Here is an 11,943-nt window from a genome sequence, read left to right as displayed (position 1 = left end):
TGTATCATGGCTCTGATAGCATTAGCTACACTTGGAAAGCCACTTGATCATAAAACCACTTGGAAAATCCACAGTTAGACCCATATCTCTTCAGTGTTAACCTAATGACAAGCAGAACAGTTCAGTACTTCAGACAAGCAGTCACTAATACAGGCTTTTGTTTCCTTCAAATCCTTATCTGTAATTCATCTTCCACACTCACCCACATAGAAAAATGTGTATAATCACCAGGAAGTTATGAGGCTTAAATGATTCATGTTTTATGTAAGGCTTTATGATCCTCAGATAAAAACTGGTTTACAAATGCAAAATATTATCACAAATTAGAACTTTATTTCAGTGCCACTATTGACTGCTTTAGTGATGGGTCTGCCAGTGCTTCTCTGACAAACCTCCCCTTAGAAATTCACTTCCCAGAATACAAATACCCAACTCTACATTATCCAAACCACTAATTTACCCAGCTATAAAGCCACGTAGCTAAAGTAACGTGTACAATTGTTAATAAACACTGGCAAGCTTTGCCAATTCCAATTCTAACACGGTGCTCCACAGGGAGAACAAGATACTCGTGCTGCAGAGCAAAGCCACTGGGAAGCTGAAGTGACAGAGGAAAAACTGAGTGCTGGTCCTTTGGAGCTGCAAACAAAGACAACTTCCTTGCTTATACCTTTGCCTAAAGACTAGTTAATAATGGGTGAGGAACAGCTACAACATAGAGCTTAAACAAAGGAACTTGGCACTGATGAGGCTGCACCTCGAATCCTGTGTTCAGTTCTGCACCCTTCACTACAAGAGAGACATTAAGGTGCTGGAGAGGGGCCAGAGAAGGGCAATGGAGCTAGTGCAAGGCCTGAAGCACAAGTGTGATGGGGAAGGGCTGAGGGATCTGGGGGGGGGGGTTCAGTCTGGAGAAGAGAAGGCTGAGGGGGGAGACCCAACTGCTCTCTGCAACTACCTGAAAGGAGGATGGAGTGAGGTGGGGTTGTTCTCTTCACCCAAGTGACAAGTGATAGGACAAGAGGAAACAGCCTCAAGTTGCACCAGGGGAGGGTTAGACTGGAGATGAGGAACAATTCCTTCCCCAAAGGGTGCTCAGGCATTGGGACAGGCTGCCCAGGGCAGTGCTGGAGTCACCGTCCCTGGAAGTGTTCAAAAACCGTGCAGATGAGGCCCTTAGTGGTGGGCTTGGCAGTGATGGGGTAAAGGTGGGACTTGATGATCTTAAAGGTCTTTTCCAACCTTGCTGATTCTATGATTTCATATAAAGGGACTTAAGTGCCCTGCCAGTTCCACTAAAGAGCCAGGACACTAGATCTCTACCTGCTTTTGACAAAGATTTACCTGTTCACTACAGAGCAGAAACACCTCTTCCTACCCCCCAGCAGCCTGCTTGCACAGCTTTGTCTGTTTGAGAAGGCTGAGTTGGCATAAAAGATTAATACAGATCTTCTAAACCTACCCTGTTAAAATGGAGTTTGAAGCCTATCTCTCTTTGAACCCTTAAATAACAGCACCAGCTCAGATCTAGTATTTATTCTTCCTCAGGTAGGTTTTGTCTTTTTTTCCTACAGCAGATTATAACTACCTCTCTATCAGCTGTGAAAACCCTCAGCTTAGAAACATTTGCCTTTCTGGCTTCCAGGGAATCAACTGGTCATCCAGCTCTGAGATCCAGATTGCTTTGTGTAAGCAAAACTCAAAACTCCACTCAAACTCCACTTGCTTTGAAGTCTAGGGAACTGCATGCTCACTGCAGAGCTCCTGCCATGCTGCTATGGCCAGAAGAAAGGTGATCTGCTGCAGGGACCCCTCTTCTGCTTGCAAAGACAGCTCATAGACCTTTTCATCCACAGTAATGCCAAAGGCTCTCCCTCTGACTATGGAAGGACAGGTAAATAAACCTAGAAATTAGGCTCACAGGATGCACAGTGTTGCCATTCTGAATTCAAAGATTTCGTTCAGATGAGGTTTTCAGTGCCCAAATATTGAACTAAAAATGCAGCATTTCAACTAAAACATGAGCCACAAACCCAAACTGCAGCCGTTTCTATGAACAAGCCTCTATTTCCCTCAAGTAACCAAATCAGCTTCATGATATTCCTGAAGGTCAAATTCCAACCCAATAAAGGAAACTAACCATGCTGCAGATAACATCGGCTGCCTACTGAGACACCTGGCCAGGTCTTTCCTGCTTTGTTGGCTCAGTATTCCCAGCTGTAGATCTGTCCCAGGAAAGAAAAGCTGGTAAACCTGGCTAAAATAGACAATACAGTGGATAAATTAGGATTCTTATTTGTATTTCTTCAAGTTTCCCTCACCTCTCTTGCTCACAGACACTGCTGGGCTTGTGTGTGTGAGCTCTCCAGGCCTGTAGGATGAGGAGCTGTGAGCAGACATGGAAGCTGAGCATGCTGTAGAACACAGGAACAGTAGGGAGGAAAAACCTCGTCAGGGGAGTGATTACACCTCTGAAAAGCCCTGACAACATTAAACTACTAATTAAACCCCCAAATTCCTCATGAAATAAGATGGACAAGAGCCTAGAGCTGTACTTTTAGCCTCTGCAAACTCACTGTTACAAACTGTACATGCTGCTCCTTCCATCACAGCCTCTGGTGAAGCCAGTGACTGAGGAGCAGGCCTTCACAGAGCAAGAGAGGAGGAGGTCAGGGAAGATGGGCACAGGACAGCTGAGCACTGTCCTATGCTCAGCTATCCAACCATTCCACCCATATTTGACAGTTCTGTAGTGATGGAGGGATCTGCTCTAATAAATCTTATGCAAATTGCCAAGATGTGGTTGTTAAACACATACCATCTGATTCATTAGCAGTAGAAAAGCCTGATGATAATCAAGTCCCCAAAAGGTTGTATTTTAATAGAATAGTCTTTAACACGTTCTAATGACTAATACAAATTGAGAACATCAATAATAAGGCACATTTCCATTTCAATTCACTTCAGCTAATTTATTCTCAAACCCGTCAGGAGACAGGTCACTGTTGCAGACACCTTGCATAGGTGGAAACAGACGTAAAGGAACTTGTCCAGTGACACAAAAAGCAGCAATGTCAGTTAAAGAAGAGCATGGAATGTGGTAGTTCCTGATCCCTATCTGATTAAGCCTCGTACTTGCTCCCAAACTTGTTTCCAACATCGTTATGCTTCTAAATATACACTGGGTCATTGGCATGGAGTGAGAATTTCTTCTCCTCTTTCCCACTAGGTGGAGAAACAAGGAAGAAGCTCTGGAAGATGGTGGTGGTGCAACAGCTGCTCAGGTCAGTGGATGGTGCTCAGAGATGGCCAGTTCAGAAGTCCACAGTAAAAAGAGGAGACAGAACTGTTGGGTGCCCTTTCTGTTGTTTTGCAAGGAAAATACATGGCCTGCAGTCCAGAGAATTACTCTGAGCATTAGCAAAGAGGCCTAGAGATGGTTAATCCTTCTGGAAGGTACCAGCCACAGACCTTCTCATGGCTTAATACCAAAGATGGGATTTCTCCCAAATAAAAAGTCTATTAAAGCTAAATGAAATGCTTCCAGAAGCCTTTCTTATAAAGCATCCCCAAGGGTCTTACTGAGACACCAGGGCTGCCGGACTCCAGCTGACAACAGGTACTTGGCCCTTCCTCAGATCTAACAGATGTGCAAGCAGGAAGCTGAGCCGCGGAAGCTACTCCTGGACCTGGAGGAGGCAGCCCTGCAGAGCAAGGTCAGGGCTCTCCCCTGCACTGGAAGCACACGGTTGCCATGGCAGAGCTCATGGAGAGTGAAAGCAAAGCTGGAGACAGACAAACAGGTCACAAAAGCAGAGATGGATGCCCTCAGTGCAAGATTAGTCTGTGCAGAAATCCAAGGTGAGAGGCCATCAGGGAATTCCTCAACAAACCAATGCAGCCATCAGTGCCCGAGAGGCAAACCAGCATCAGACAGCAGCTGTTTGCAGGTGGTGCTGATGAAGCAGGCGTCCCCCTTGCTAAAGATCAGGACACTGCACTCTCCCTGGCTATAACAGTCATCCCATAGTAATTACAATCAACTGGAATAAGCAGAGTCTGCAAGAGGAGGAGGATCTTTTGGCCCTTCAAACCTTGCTCAGCATTTTATGACTGACTTCTCTTTGACTGAACTCACATGGTGATGTTCACTATCTGGAGGATAACCTGCCTGAAGCCAATGCCCAGCTGGCTCAGGTGGAGAAGAGCCAAGCTGAATTTAATGCCATCAGGCTCCAAGGTACATTCCTTGACAGCTTTGTGCAATGTTACCTTCTCTTCCCCTACATTTCATCCACCTCTGGTCTCCCCTATGTCCTTTAGGAAATCTGCCCAGTCCTTCACTTCTATTTTCTCTCCAGTCAGATTGAATTAGTTCTGCTCCTACTTCTTTATGCAGTTTTCCCACTGCCAGAACCAGCCAGCTGAGTTTGGGAGCACAAGGAAGCTCAGAGCAGGCTTAACCAGATTGTCCACATCAAGATTTCTCTCACCTTGAAAGCAGATGACTTCAACAGGCAGCTGGAAGAAGAGCCAAAGGTTCTGGGGAACACAACTGCCTACAGTGCCTACAGAGGTTGCTGCTGTCATGGGACGTGCAGTGCCAGCTCTTCTGCATGCTGTCCACTTCAGAGCAACACATCTTGTGTTGGCTCTCACAAAGGAACACCTCCTTATCCAAATTAATCTCTAGGCCTGTTACCAGCTGATCCTGGAGGGGGGGGGGGGGGGGCACAAGCCTTACGTGGGTATGAAGATAAGATACAGAGTGTCCCAGAGGTCAGCAGCAAAGAGCAGAACACACACCTCTTGATTCTCAGTCCACTGTCCATCCAGTAAGTCATATAGCAGCTTACTTGCACAGATCACACAAGTTTGGCTCAAAATACACCAGTGCTTCAGTTCTCTGCCTTGGAAATTTCTACTTATCTCTAAAGAGTATTTCTAGTGCTGCACCTGTATATCAGAAGTCTGGCAAGAATTCTTCCTGTGCTCAGAACAATCACCAAATGGGTTTACTGTCAGAATGCCTTTGAAACACTGCTTGAGAGAAAACAGTGATGGTGACAAGCCAAGTTCTGTTTTCAGTTGTATAAGCTAAAATTCAATTCACTGCAGCACAACAAAAAACAGGTACAGAGAACACAAACTTGGCTCCCGACAAGGAAGGGAGTTGGGGCCTGAGATGTTTCTAGTCAAAGAGGGGCATTCCAGTTGTGGGGAGTGAGGTCCGTGTATTCCTACTTCCAACAGGACAGATGCACAGGAATGACTGTGCTGTGTCTAGTCCTGCACTGCAGCTGTAGTGAAGTCTGGCCAACCCCAAGTATGATTTGGATCCAATGAAAGAGTACTTGGAGGAAGAGGAGGAAAGCAAAACTGAACTATAATGCCTGGTCTCTAAACTCAATGCTGAAATCACAGTCTGGAGGACTAAATGCAGGCCTGATGCCATTTGAAAGATACAAAAAGCTCGAAGAAGCCAAGCTTTCAGGGGGTCTGGGATAGGACTTACGGCAGTCTTGTTATTTAGTTTGGCTGCTGAGTCACAGCTTATAGATGGGCTCTGTTAGGAGTCAATTTGGTAAGACAGAAACAAAGCAAAGGGCTCCAGCCAAGAGACAGAAAATAACACTTGGAATTATAAATAGACTGTTGAGCCCTAACACTTGTACACTGACACCAGAAAACCATCACCGATCCTTTCTGATAAAGGCTTGAATTTGCCAGCCTTTCTTTCTTCCAGCAGCCTACAAAAGCCCACTAGGCATTTCCTAAGAATAAAGCAAGCCAAACCAGGCTAAAACCTTCAGGATCTGGTCCTTGAGATCTGGTATTACAAGCAAGAAGTCCAGCCAAACTTTGTAGCAGTCTAACAGAGCTAATAAAGGTGCTTTCACATAATAGCAACAAAATGTTGAGGCATCTGGAGAGTTTCACACTGTGTGCCTGAACAAGTTGAGACAAATTCAATAAGCTACAGCATCTCTGCGGGACTTGGTACTGAGACCCAGGGATACCTCTAAGGGAAGGAGGCTCAGACAATATACTACCTGAATGGAAGGTAGGGAAGCATCTGTCACCAGTAATAAAGACCCAGGCTGCAACCTAGTATGCCATATTTACCAGTGGAGGGAAGAATCAGCCACATCCCAGCAAGGTTTTCATAGTCCCTTTTCTGAGACTGCTGCCAGGTTTTAACCTTTTCACTGGTGAAAACAGTGACAGTGCTCTAGGAGATGAGAGCTGCTGACTCCTAACACTCCTCCTTCCATGAGCTACTCACCAGGATACTTCTGCCCTCCTTCCCTCAAGACAACGCTGGCTGTGAGGCTCCAAGCAGCAGGGAAAACAGCTGAATCAGTCCAAGACTGGGTTGCCAACATGGAGAAAACAAAGCAGAGGCTTCAAAATTAAGGACCTCACTGCTAACCTTGAGAAGGCAAGAAATCCAGCTATTCCAGAGTGCATTCAGCACAAGCCTGCCCTTCAAGGTCTAAGACCTGGGAGTCTATTAACTCAGGTTGACTTTGGACTGGTTCCTTATTTCCTAACATTTTAAGACCTCTCTATTAAACCCCAAGTAATCCGCATGGCCATGAGAAGCATGGCTGAGGTTTATAACATCAAGAGAAAAAGCCCAGCTGAGAGGCACAGCTAATTCCTAGGAGCACACAGTGTGATTCTCATAAGCTCATTAGCTGACTTCCAGAAACAAGAGTAGAGCTAAAGCAAAAGTCTGCCTTTACTGCAAGGCAAAGGATTCATCTTCTTTTTAAGGATAATGATATCCTGCTTTGAACTCTGCAGCACCAGTGGGTTGGCCACTGGTTATTAACTACCACAGTCCAGCACAGCTAAACAACATCTAGTTTAAACACCAACAACGCTCCTTCATTATGTTAGTATCTCTACTCATGCTAGTGTCAGTGTAAGAGCATGAACAGCAGTGCACCTGTGGGACATCTGAATCAAAATGTCACTTAAAATAGGCACAAAAGTTGCTCCAAATCCCCTGAAGCCCTTGGGCATCTGCCAGTGACTGCAGTTGGTTTCAGAGCAGGTCTCGAAGGCCGATAATCCCCACATACAGCATCATGTTACTGGGCTCAAAAAGAGCTGTTTCACCATCCCATACTTTAATGAAGCAGTTCTTTATTCTACAGTTCCTGTGGTGTGCTTGTCACCATGGCACCTGAATGCATGTGCAGATCATAAGGATATGTAGAATACTTGTGATTAAAAGCACCTAGGAAAGAAAAATGTCCCTTTCTTCTTTATGACAGGCAGTTAAACACAGTCTAAAATAGTCTTGAATAACATCTTGTTTGGAACCGAACTTGAAATAGAAAGTCACAGTAATCAACCCAGGCAATTCCTAACAGCACATCTGCACAGGGAGTATCTGAAGTGGAAAACATTTGCTCCCCAGCAGCAGCATTATAACCACAGGAGCAAAGAGGACTCTCACACTGCTGGGAACTGGGTGATCTTGTTAAATTCCTAATGGTGAGGAAAGAAAGTGCCATCAACATTTTAATCATGCATTCAGAGTGACCAAGAGAAACTCTGACAGTCATGAGAGTGGCTGCCAGCTTAACCGTGACTGGCTGGCAGGACACACAGAGAAGTGAAGCGTGAAGAAAACTTGTATCCAGTGAATGCTTGGCTTTATCTTTCCAGGCCAATGCTGCTTGTGCTGCCCTGGACAAGAAGCAGCAGAGAGCCTTTGGTAAGATGCTAGCAAAATGGCAACAAAAATGCAAAGAGCTATAGGAGGAAAGGGACAGTTCCTAGAAGGAATGTACACAAGTGAAATCTGGAGCTTAGGATTGCCTATGAAGAATCCTTGGAGCACATGGAACCTATGAAGAACAACAAAGCCCTTCAGGGCAAGTCCTGATTTGCTGTCTGCAAATCGTAAGCCACTTAATTCCTACTGAATGATCTCTTGTGTCTTCAGCACCAATCTCACCTGTATTCCCAGCAGTGCTTTCATTCTCTGGGGACGTACATTTGATGCATTTACAGTCTCAGGACAGATTCCGCTCCTGGGACAGAGTTTGCATTCACAAACATTCCACCTCTATCAGATCATCCAAGACTGTAACCAGCCCCAGCTTACTGCTGCCAGGGAACCAACTCTAGGAATAACATTCAGGATCCAGGTCCCTTCTGAATCCCCAAAACACAATAGCATTTTGCTTGTACTGACTCTTATACCAGGAGGTCATCACTCCAGACTGGGCCATGATCTCCACCAAAGCTCCACGTAAGGGAATTCTGGACTGATTACAGCACTAGACTTAAATCAGATGCAGGCTGCAGTCCCAGTTCTGGTGACCAGCATTCCCTCTAATTCTGAGCAATTCCCTTAGGGGACTAGTAACAACAGCCAGATTTACCCTGGGAAGACATTTCCTTTAACCTCAGAGGGGAGGATGAGGTATCTCCTGGAATCAGTTAGAGCATCAATTAAACTCCTGCTCAGAGTGTCCCTCTTTGCATCACTTCTCCCCCACTGGTGGCACTGGGAGACCAACTCCTTTGGCTCCTTTTATTTAGATTTTTTTTTTTAAACACTTCTGTAAATTACAAAAATTGATCTCTTACAGGAGGCTGGAAGAGAACACTGCAAATGTTTAGAAGATGCTACAAGCTGGGGCCCTTGTGGCCAACAGCAATGGACTCTCTGGCACAGCCCCAGTGTTTTCTGGGCTTTCTCCCCTAACCCTTCACTCTCCCCTACATCAGCTGGCAGAGAGCCCCATGCTGCTGGAGAGAGATGATGTGGTGCCCTGTTCTCACTTTGTTAGAGCAACCAACTGAAAGGGGGAAGAGAGGAAGGCTGGATAAAGGCTGGAAAAGAATTCTCTTGATTTAACAGGCTTCATTCTTCCACCTCCATGAACACATGCAGCCAGCAGGGCTCATTCACAAATCCAGGATAATATTTAGCAAAGAAAGAAAAGGGCAGCAGATAAAAAGTGACTGGAAGCATGTCATGCCATTTCCAGTCAAAGAATCTGTCTGGGGCACTTGGTAAAGTTCATAGTCCTGAAATAAACTTATCACATGAAATATCCATTTGCTTCCCTAAAGGAAATCAAGGATCTAATCAATCAGCTGGAAGAGGGAGGAAAGAGCATTCATGAGCTGCAAAAGACACTGGAGATGGAGAAGGATGAACTGCAGGTGCCACTGGAGGAAACTTCCCTGGAGGTACCAGTGCTACAGATGTGAGAGCTGAATGCCAGCATGGTGCCCGCTGCCCACATTCCATCAGATGGATTTGGGGTGAATAACCCCACAAAAGGCATTTGTTCACTATTCTGTTGCACCCTTCCTTGCAGGCCAAAGAAAGTAAACCGATTTCCATTCAGCTTAAAGCAGCTCAGGTTAAAGCTGAGGACACGAGAAGGAAGGACTTGAAACCACCATGTACAGCAATGGTATGACATTAAGCTTCAGGCAAAAGCTGCAGCATGGAGGAAAGTTTTATAATCATCAAGGGGAATGACCCCTTGGACCAGATTGTCTGGAGGTGGTAGAGTCTCCCCCATTGGAAGTTAAGCACAGGCTGTTTACATGTTGTCTAATGGGACTGGTTTAGCAGGAGGTGAGCCAGATTTTACACAGATCACCTCCTGAAATCTCTCCTGGCCTTATCTTTTAAAAGAAGGTCACATAAATGGCTTGGTGTAAAATCCTACCTCAGTTTTAAACAAGCTTGAAAAGTTCCTGTAGTTTTATTACTTGGTGGGCAATAATTTGATGCAAAGGCTGGATCAGCCTCAACAAAACAGAATGCTGGACCATATGTTTCACTGGACCCTGCAGAAATAATCACCAGCATGCTGCAGCTGAGTCTCTGCAGGAGAGTCTGGAGATAGAAGTGAAGGGAAGTCCTGAAGCTCTGTAACTCAAGAAGATGGACACTGACCTGACTAGCAGTGAAATGTAAGTGAATTGTGCCAACAGGAACAAGAGAGCTTGTCAGGACACTGCATAAACTGCATGTTCAAGGTAAACTAGAGAGAGTGGAAGCAGGTCCCTGGGTGGAAAAGCATACCATGTCTATTTGATAGCACCAGCAACAAAGCAGTAGATTATGTACTTGTGCAGAGAGACATCTTGAACAAATGGAGAATTTCTATTCATAAGCCCTGGTTCTCCCCCTCATACCAATTTAAATCTGCATTAGTTCCAACAAAGCTCATACAAAATAAGCATTACTATCAGCTCTTGTCAAACCAGAAATCCAAGGAACTATTCACATGTAATTACAACAAAGCTCTTTTAAGTTGTAACTGCTGTTTTAACAGGATAGCCTAGAAACGGACAAGAAACTAACAGAAATATAAAACTAAGGAGCTTCCTTTGGCTCTTCAGTTCTAAAATAAAGCCAAGTACATCAGTAAAAGGCTAGTCTCTTTGTTGGAATAAAGTGATACAACTACTGCCAAGAATCCAATTTTAGTAACTTAAAGAATAGCAAAGATTCTTTCTCTCTATACACACACACATATATATATATACACACACACACACACACTCAAACATAACTTGTCCTCAGTTATGTCACTCTCAGTCAGAAGTAATCCTCTTGAAGTCAGGGTGGCTACAATGATAGGACACAGGCAAACGTACAACTGGGATCCTGTGTTGTGGGGTTTGCTTTTTGTTTTTAATCTGGCATCACCTTATAAAATAGCTTTACAGAGAGACCTCTTTTATCTTTCAGCTTCCTCTCCCTTCCTTATCTACATTCATCTTTCATCTGCTTTTTCAGGTCCAAATGAATGAGGATTCTCAGCAACATGAGGAGCTGCAGTAGCATCATGTGCCACCCCTGCCTGCTACAGAAGGAGCTGGAAGTGCAGACAGGCCTGGAAGGCAGTGAGCACCCTCCCAAAACCCCAAAAGCAGGCATCGATCATGGAGAAGACAATGTCCATGCACAAGGAGAGCAGAATTATTTAGGCAACAGCCATCTCTGAGTTTATGTCGACGTGCTTCAATGTTAAGCCTTAACTCTGGGTGACAAGTACAGGATTAGGCCAATAATGGATAAATATAACAGTCATCTGTAAGACAGGTCTGGTAACTCTACAGAACACAGAATTCAGTCTTTCCAGATGTTACACTGGCAGCAGGACTTTTTTAAAGCACCACCTTGGCCCAGCTTTGCTCCTGGCAAGGTCTGTGAAAAGACTTTGAGCAAATTTGGTGGAAGAGTTAAGACAGAGCTGAGCACTTCTGAGAAACCCACCTCAAAAGAGACAGTGCAAAATTCTGTCCCCATTGAAACTATCATTTTACTGGTTGTTTCCATGGTGCTCAGATCCCTTCGATAGACTGTAGCCCACAGTGAGCTCCATCTTAGGGAAGTTTTAAGCCTTCTTGTGTTACAGATTGCAGTATGAAATAACATACCTGCCGTTTCATTTTGTGCATAAAGAAGCTACTTTCACATTCACCATTACAGTCTGCAGTTCTTTTCTGTAAAGACCATACATGCTGACATTTCCAAGGAGAAGAGTGTAACTTCTGGAAAGGACTGATAATACAAGCAGCATCTCTCAGCTGCCATTATGGGACATCAGTTACAAGAACTGAGTTGTAAATGTGACTTTTATTCAAATAGGTTTAAAATCACGCAACCAATACATTCACTTCCAATTGACTGATGGTAAAGGGATGCATTTTCAGCAGGTGAACTGCCATCTCCATACCAAATTTGGGGTTTAAAACTTATTTGTTATACAAAACCTATATAGCAGAGAAATCGTGCAGCATTCCAGAACACAACGGCACATTTACATGATGATGTTTTGCTGAAAAGCAGTTCGTGTTGCTCAAATGTAGTTTTTCCCTATTAAAGCCTTTGTAGTTCCATTTCCTTAAGAGCATGTTTTTTGTATTATTAGTTTTACAGCAGCA

General features: G+C 44.5%; 1 protein-coding gene across 1 annotated transcript in view; it reads right to left on the bottom strand.

Annotated features, from left to right (window-relative positions):
- Positions 1–4,436: 4,436 nt before the first annotated feature.
- PTCD1 (pentatricopeptide repeat domain 1) overlaps positions 4,437–11,943 on the bottom strand; it is a 57,320-nt gene continuing 49,813 nt past the window's right edge. The window contains exon 9 of the mRNA XM_057416818.1: positions 4,437–4,447. The gene's annotated coding sequence lies outside the window, so the exon portion shown is untranslated. The remainder of the gene's footprint in view (positions 4,448–11,943) is intronic.

The sequence above is a fragment of the Pezoporus wallicus genome, unplaced genomic scaffold, assembly GCF_028554395.1.
Source record: "Pezoporus wallicus isolate ANWC-B61680 ecotype Strahan unplaced genomic scaffold, APGP_CSIRO_Pwel_v1 scaffold_7392, whole genome shotgun sequence".
NCBI classification, from domain to species: Eukaryota; Metazoa; Chordata; class Aves; order Psittaciformes; family Psittacidae; genus Pezoporus; species Pezoporus wallicus.
This window is presented reverse-complemented; position numbering and strand designations above follow the sequence as displayed.